Source organism: Petaurus breviceps, unplaced genomic scaffold (assembly GCF_028583685.1).
Source record: "Petaurus breviceps papuanus isolate PSGF00001 unplaced genomic scaffold, PetGlider_PUasm1.0 79, whole genome shotgun sequence".
NCBI classification, from domain to species: Eukaryota; Metazoa; Chordata; class Mammalia; order Diprotodontia; family Petauridae; genus Petaurus; species Petaurus breviceps.
In genome coordinates this window covers 11,712,393-11,720,582 of record NW_027186523.1, presented here as the reverse complement: position 1 = coordinate 11,720,582, position 8,190 = coordinate 11,712,393, and the positions used below count along the sequence as shown (strand labels likewise).

Sequence of the window (8,190 nt, the reverse complement as noted above, 5' to 3'; positions counted from 1 at the left end):
TTCTCCTCCTTGTCCTCCTCTTTCTCTTCCTCTTCCTCCTCTCCCTCCTCCTCCTCCTCCTCCTCCTCATCATCATCATCATCAGGGAAGGAAAGGAGGGCAGGCAACTAAGGGTTCAGCTATACATACCATGGGCTTCTTTTTTTAACCTTCTGGGCACATCCAGGACAGAGGTAGAATATAGAGAGCTCTAATCAATCAATAAATTAATGAACCAATCAATAAGCATAAATTAAGTAGTTACTCTCTGCAAGACACTGATTTAATAGTAGTAGCAAAAATGGCTATACTTAAGCTTGACTTTGATCTCTGTTTCTATGCACAGACCTCCTTTCCTTAGCAGAGGAAAAAATAAATATGGATCAAGTACTTCCCTAGAAAGAAGTAATGGACAGGGGAGAGAGGGAAGAAAAAAAGGGAAAAAACAATAAAAATTACATGATAACTCTATTATATACTTAAAAAGAATAGCAAATTGTATATAATAGATTTGCAGTTCCATGTGCAATCAGCTGTTTTTACTATACTACATAAATAAAAAGGCTTGTTTTATCCAATAAATTAAAAAAATAACTAAAAACTTACCGAAAAAATATAGGATGGAGGAGGACGGAGAAAGGGTGTGTGTGTTGTGTGTGTGTGTGAGCACACAACTTCTGCTCTAAATCAGAGTGTTCCTCTAATAAATAAGAGTGATATATTAAAGGGAAGTCTTAAGTGATGATTCCAGAAAGGTTAAGAGGCACTGTAATAGCCCAATACTGTAGTTCTTTATTAAAATGCAACATTTTGTTATTTGGCACTATATAATGCTAGATGGAAAAGGGCTTATGCAGAAATTGATGGAGAAAAGTGTACATGGGGGTGGAAGAAATGGGAGAAGGATCAGTGCTGTGAGCAATAAATGATATTTTTATGTATTGCTTTTCTTCCTTTGGATGAAAGATTCTATGTGATTGATGACTGCCTGGAAAATCTCATTGAGTAACCAACTGCTTTCCAAAAGAAAAAACAAGTCCAAAGGCATCTCAATATGACAGTAGAAGACAAAGCAAAAATAGTCAGAGATAGCACACACAATGATGGTGGTAAATATTTTGCTTATTTACAAATCATGTGTTGACTTATATTAAATTGTGTTGACTTGATTTAATATATTAATATATATTTATAAAATAATATTTAATAGCAATATTATGAACATATCTATATTCCATCTCCCACAAAATACTAGTTTGAATAAAGAATTGTTAATGAAGATAGATACTATTCATTAGAAAAGCCAGACTGCTAAGTTGAGGAGGGATATGTTAATATAGGCACATTTGATAGGAAAATATAGGAAGAGGAAGCTTGTTTTCTTTTTAATGCTGACACTACCAGTATTTAACTCTATGGTCCTAAGTCTTTTTTTTTCCTTTTTGGAGGGCAATTGGGGTTAAGTGACTTGCCCAAGGTCACAAAGCTAGTTTTTATGGTCCTATGTCTGACTTTTTTTTTCTGCTCATTTCCTCTTGTGTAGTGTCTGAACTGAACTGTATTGTTTATCTACTTCAGAGCATATGACCAGTCTATGAGGAACCAATCTATTTCTTTGTATCACAGTATTTTTTTCCATAAGCTATTTGTGCTGTTCACCTCCACCTCTCTTAATCTGCTCCTTTGCTTGGTGTCCCAGATATTTTTTTAGAGTCTGACATTGGTTTATGTGTGGATTTGATGAATCAGACCATGACTTAGGCCTGACCCTACTCAAGCACCATTGTCCTATCCCTGTTTCCTTTCAGTTGAGCTCGTGTAAAAAGGCACAACTATGTTCAACTATTTAATCATAGTATTAGAAGTTAATCAAAACAAATACAACAATGTAACTTGCACAGTTATGACCTCCCAGTCCACAATTACTCCCCGCATTAGGTAACAACCTACCCCACCCCACTTCCTTTCATAGGCAGGGCCAAAAACAGACACTGAAGAAAATACTAGTAATAATTAATAATAAAAGCTAACATTTATATAGCTTTTAATGAATGAAAGATTGAATAAAGCACTAAACTAAAAGCTAGCTATTAAAGTTTTTGAAAATACTATTCTGAAGATGAACCACTCAGAAAAAAGAATAAAATCTTAATAAAATATCAGTTAACATTTAATTAAATACCACAGACCAGTGAAAATGAATATTGTGATAAGTTGCAATGCATCATTCTGCAATTGTATACAAGACACTTTTCATTTTTTTAGTGTGATGTCTATAATTACTAATTACACTATATTGCTGAAACAAAAAAGCACTTGCTTTCTTTGACAACAAATTATATTTTCAACTACATAATTACTTGTCAGTAATTTTTATTAAATTAGTAATTTATTGGGAGACAATTTAAGTTATGTAATTTTTAACAGCTTCTTTTCTTCTTTCTTTTTTTTCTTCTCTATTTATATCACCCATTGTATCCTTCCTTCCTTTTTTCCTTCCTTCCCCCATTCTTTCCTGTCTGTTAATTTTTTTTTCCTTCCGCTAATATCCTTCTTAACCATCCTGACCATTATTTGACACTACCCTGAGCTCTAAAAAGCTCTGCCAAAGGAGCATATGGTCTGGCCTGTCCTGCTAGCCTCAAAAGACTTTCATGGAGTAGCTATGTGTTTTTAATACAAGGACCAGTCTAACAGAGCTCTGATAAGGCTCATCAAAAGATGATTTATTGAGGCAGGGATTTTTCAGCCACAACAACTCAGTGATTGATGCCACCCACTATTGTAGACTGATGTACAATCATAAAGAATATGAACACTGTCTGAGGCAGCTAGGTGGCTCCGTGAATTGAGAGCTGGGTCTGGATTCAGGAAGATGTGGGTTCAAAATTCACCTCAGATACTTACTAGATTATAGTCTTGAGCAAGTATTTAATTTCTGTTCAATCTCAAATTCCTCAGCTATAAAATGGGGATAATAATAGCTCCTTCCTCCCAGGGTTGTGAAAACCAAATGAGATATTTGTATATCACTTATTATAGTGTCTGGTTCATAGGAGACAATATGTAAATTCTTGTTCCTTCATCATCATCATCATCATCATCATCACCACCACCATGGCAATCCTCAGCATCACCACCACCATCACTACCACCACCATCATCACCACCACCACAGAGGGGTAAGGAAGATTCTGGGATATACAGGAAGACTACCCCCAACACTTGAGGAAACATCATCAGTGGGGGCTGGAGACAATGACAGAAAGCCTATACACTCCCCCCTTCTCCTCCCCATTCCTTTTAAGGGTACTGGAGAACTCTGGGGGAGTGGTGAAATTGAACGTACTTCACCTTCATGCCGTAGAGGATGCAGTGACTCCAGTCACCACCATGCGATGACCTTGTACACATCTTTTGCAGTTCCTTAATTGTATAGCTAAGGATACTCAGGCTCAAAGAAGTTACTTGACATACTGGGGTTCATAGGCTCCCAGTTCAGTGTTCCTTCTATTACACAATGAAGTGATTTCCAGTTTATGACTACTATGTTTTCTGACTAAGGCCTGCTCATGTTTCTAACAATGGATTTATTATTCAGCAAGTTAAAACAAAACAATGATAAAAACATAGACTTTATAGCTAGAAAGAATTTTAGAGATCATCAAGTTCAACCCCCTCATTTTATAGTTTAGCTAATTGAAGCCCAAAGAGGTTAAATAACTTACCCAGGATAACACAGCTGGCAAAGTTGGGATTTGAACATTGGTCTCCTTGAGTCCAAATCCAGTGCTATACTCACTATACCACAGACATTCAATTATTACCGATGCCAGCTATATGTAAGGAGCTCTGCTATGGATATTTTCTCAGAATGATTTCTCTTGCTGAAACTATTTTCATTATTTTCTTCAATTAAAATTAATTTTTAAAAATCATTAAATTTAAAAATAAAGTATGCTCAAAATGTTACCATAGTTTCCAAAAATACTTTGCTTATGAGTCTTATTGTCTATAGACATTCCTCTTGTCTTTCCAGATCCTCCATTACCTAAACTCATTCTCTCCATTTAATCTTATTTTTTCCAGGATCTTCAATAAGTATGCTTGGCTAAAATCAGAATGATCTCCTCATTGTCCCCCACGTACATTGTGATCATTCTGTCTATAGAGGAACAGCTCATGTCATTTCTCTGACCTAGAATTCTCTTTTTCTGCTGGTCTAAATAGTATGTCCTACCAAGCTTGGCTCATGTCCCAACACAGCTATGAAACTCTACCTAATAACTGCCCTTCTTCAGTCTCTGAATTCCTATGACATTTTTACTTTGACCCACAGGTTAGAAATTAATTGTTCTCTAATTACTTCATGTATATTGCCCTTGTGTTCACAACTAGATTTTTATTACCAGTAATAATGAAGATTTACATGCTTTGAGGTTCATTGACTGCTTTATTCACAGTACCTCATTTGAGTTTCCAAGTCTGATGCTGTGAGAAAAACCCTGTTTTAGAGAAGGAGAATCTCAGATGAAATCCCACTTTTGTTAATTAAAACATATGTGACTGAAAGAGAATAACTTCACTACTGTGAAACTCATTTCATCATCTATAAAATATGCCTGTTGGACCAGATGACTTCTAAAGCTCCTTCTAGTTCTAAGAATATGATCCTAGAAATGATGCTTTGAGGTTAGTTCTCCAGCTATTATTTTCTCTATTCACTGACACTTAGAGATGTTGAATGACTTGGCTGTGGTTTTTCAACTATTAGGTGTCAATAAATATTTATTAAGCACTTTTTGTTTGCCAGGTAGTGGGCTACATGCTAAGAACACAAAGAGAGTAAAAATAATAATAATAAAAACAAACCACCAAAAGCAAAAACCCTGTTCCTGCTCTCAAGGAGGTCACAGGCTAATGGGAGAGAAAATATATATGCAGCAACTATGAGCAAACAAGTTACTTAAGATAAATTAGAAATAATCAACAAAAGGCAAAAGAATTCAAAGAGATTGGAATTTGAACTATAATATAAATGATCCCTTTATAAGGAGCTTGAGGGCAGGTGCTATATTGCATACTTGTTTCATCTGTGTCCTTTATATCAAGTTAACAAGCATTTATTATGTAATTATTATGTAATAAGTGCTGGACTTTGCTCTGGAGATACAAAAGAAAGACAAAAACAAATACTCTACTCAAGGAACTTAAAGTCTATTAATGGGGGGATGGGAGAAACTATATGCAAACAGCAATATACAAAAAAGTATACATATAGATTAATTGGGAGTACTCGAAGATTTCAATTTAAAAAAAAATGACTATCATATTATTTTGTGGCAAATTATTGGTGCCTATAGAAGGGAAAAAAGTGGAAAATGCATAAATCTTTCTTTTCCTGAAAATGGCAAATCATCAGAAAGTATAGGCTAGTGTTCTCCCTCGTCATAGAAATAAATATATAAGGTTTGCCTAAAAAGAGGGAAATCTTTATTGTAAAATCATTGTAGCAGGATGTTATGTGATTGAGCTTTCATTTTATTTAATGAAATGCAATAAGCAATGGGCACCAGTTATTTGTAATTTCTTAAATTATCTACCTTTAAAGATGGGGAGGGATCGCTAATAGACAATTGCTCATTAAAATCTGATAATTGTAATTATAGTTCTTTGCTTTAGTCCTGTTTTATATTAGATGGAGCCAAAGAAACTGATCTGCACAACTGGCAGTCTGTCGCAGGTACCTCATAATGCACATTGTAAGGTTTATAAAATAGCGTACAAAAGAAAAACACAATTACTTTGTCATTTATAGGATTCTAAAGCCATCAATTAAATTTTCTAAAAATGTTATCTTTTAAGACAAGGCAATTTGTTTCCTTGATGTGAGAGAGCTACTCTCAAATCCCAACCTGCAATGAGAATAATTATGCAGATAACACGAACTTATCATGAGGTTAATGAACCAAAACACCTGTCCAATCAAGCTTCTTTGTCAATGAATAAAATCATTCATCTAAAAATCCCCAGAATAATGTGGGATAAAAATGACAGGGAAAATAAAAACTTATTCATGAATTTCTTATGCAGTAATCACAACTAAAAATATTTCTAGAGCATCTCATAGGAGAAGAGGATCATTCATCACACAATATACAGAACATTCCTAACAAGGGTTATTCTTACATCATAAACTTGGGACACACATAGTTCCACTTAGTCAATTCACTTGCAAAATGATTTGTCTTAGAAGAGACAGAGCACACATTTAAAAGGTCTTTGGGTATATTCAGTGTTCCAAAGAAATGTAAGTAAGGTTTGTTTGATTATCCAGATTGATTTAAATGTCAAGAGATAAATATTGATGATTTCCAATGACATTAGGGAAATTATTCCTTCTGATTTCATATATGCAGCATAAATTTTAATTTACCTTGACTTGGCCATTTGCCTAAAGTAAGCATGCTTAGAATAGTAGATTAAAGACTTACCTTAGAGGTAGGAATAACAAGGTTTAAGTTCAACCTTTTACACCTAGTAGTTTTGCTATCATGGGTAAGTCATTTAGCATTGAATGCTCCCAAGCAACTCTTTAAGGGCTCACATTTGTGCCGGGTAAAGGGTGTTTTGACTCTGAGAACTCCCTATATTGGTGAAATCATAGATCTATGTCCCCTCCTCTTTGTACTCCCCACTCACCCAAACCACCACCAACATAAACATCAATAATTAATGGAGAGAACATTGAATATGGGAAAATCCAAGGCAGAAGATCTTATTTTTTTTTAAAAGTAAAAGTTGCCAAAGTCTTTTAAAAGTAATGTATATGTTAAGAACTCATTTTGTAGGCTAAAGGTTTTATTAAAGCCCCTGGTTCTGTCATACACACACCAAAAAAATCAGATTATGGCATCCTTTGATTTTCCCTACAGGTTTTTTTTTTTCAAACATATTCATTTTCGATTTGATTGAAAAAAAAATAAGCCATTAGAAATGGGAGCTTAAGCTCTTTTTTGTGGTGGCAAAGAATTGGAAATTAAGGGGGTGCCCATCAATTGGGGAATGGCTGAATATGGTGTGGTATATGCATGTTATGGAATACTATTGTGATATAAGAAACAAGGAGCAGACGGTCTTCATATTTACCTGGAGAGGCTTATACGAACTAATGCTGAGTGAGAAGAGTAGAACCAGGAGAAACTTGTACACAATTACAGACACAATGTATGTGTGATGACCAACTTTGATAGACTGGACTCTTCTCAGCAATGCAGTGATATGTCAATCCCAAAAGACTCATGACAGAGAGAAATGTGTGCATCCAGAGGAAGAACTAGAAAGAACTGAATTTATATCCAGATGGAAGCAAAATAGCTGATCTTTTTTCCTTTTCTTGTTTGGTTTTATGTCCACTTTACCATTTTTCATTCCATCTGATACAATCTGTCTTTATAACCTGACTAATGTATAATGTGAAAGTATTTACAGATCCTATACTTGACTATATGTCACCATGGTGGGGAGGAAAGGGAGAGGGACAAAATGTGAAAGTCAAGGAATTGTGGAATTGAATCCTGTAAACTAAAAGGAAACAAACAAATTAAATTTAAAAAAAAAGAAAGAAAATGGGAGCTTATTAGGATATAACCATACCCCATAGACTTCAGGGTGTTGTAACAAATGGTCACCCCCCCTTTTTTTTCTAAGAATCTTCTTGTTTTTATTGTTGGGATCTGGGTTATTTGAGAGGGATGAAACGAGAGGAGTGGGTGGCTCCAGTGCCTGGTCGGCCATGTTTCACAGGCTTGTGGGTGATAGAGAATTCGCCCAGGTAGTGTCCAATCATCTTGGGCTTAATTTCTACCTGACTGAAGGTCCTGCCATTATAGACGCCCACTATACTTCCCACCATCTCAGGCAGGATAATCATGTCTCCAAGATGTGTCTTCACTACCTCAGGCTTTTCCATGGGGGAGGGGTGGGGGGAAGGGAAGGGGAAGATTCTCCTTCTTGGCCTTCCTCAGGTGCTTCAGGAGGGAATGCTATTTGTGCCTCAGACCCCTGTCGAGTCGCCATCGCTGTCCAGTGCTATACAGCTGCATGAGCTGTTCATAGAACATGTCCAGCAGCTGATCCAGGTAAACGCTGTGGTAGGTGAACTTCCGGAAGGCTCGCTTCTTCTTCTGCTCCACTTCCACCATCTTGTCT

General features: G+C 35.8%; 1 pseudogene; it reads right to left on the bottom strand.

Moving 5' to 3' along the window:
• Positions 1–7,676: 7,676 nt before the first annotated feature.
• On the bottom strand, positions 7,677–8,190 carry LOC138175741 (small ribosomal subunit protein uS19-like; annotated as a pseudogene).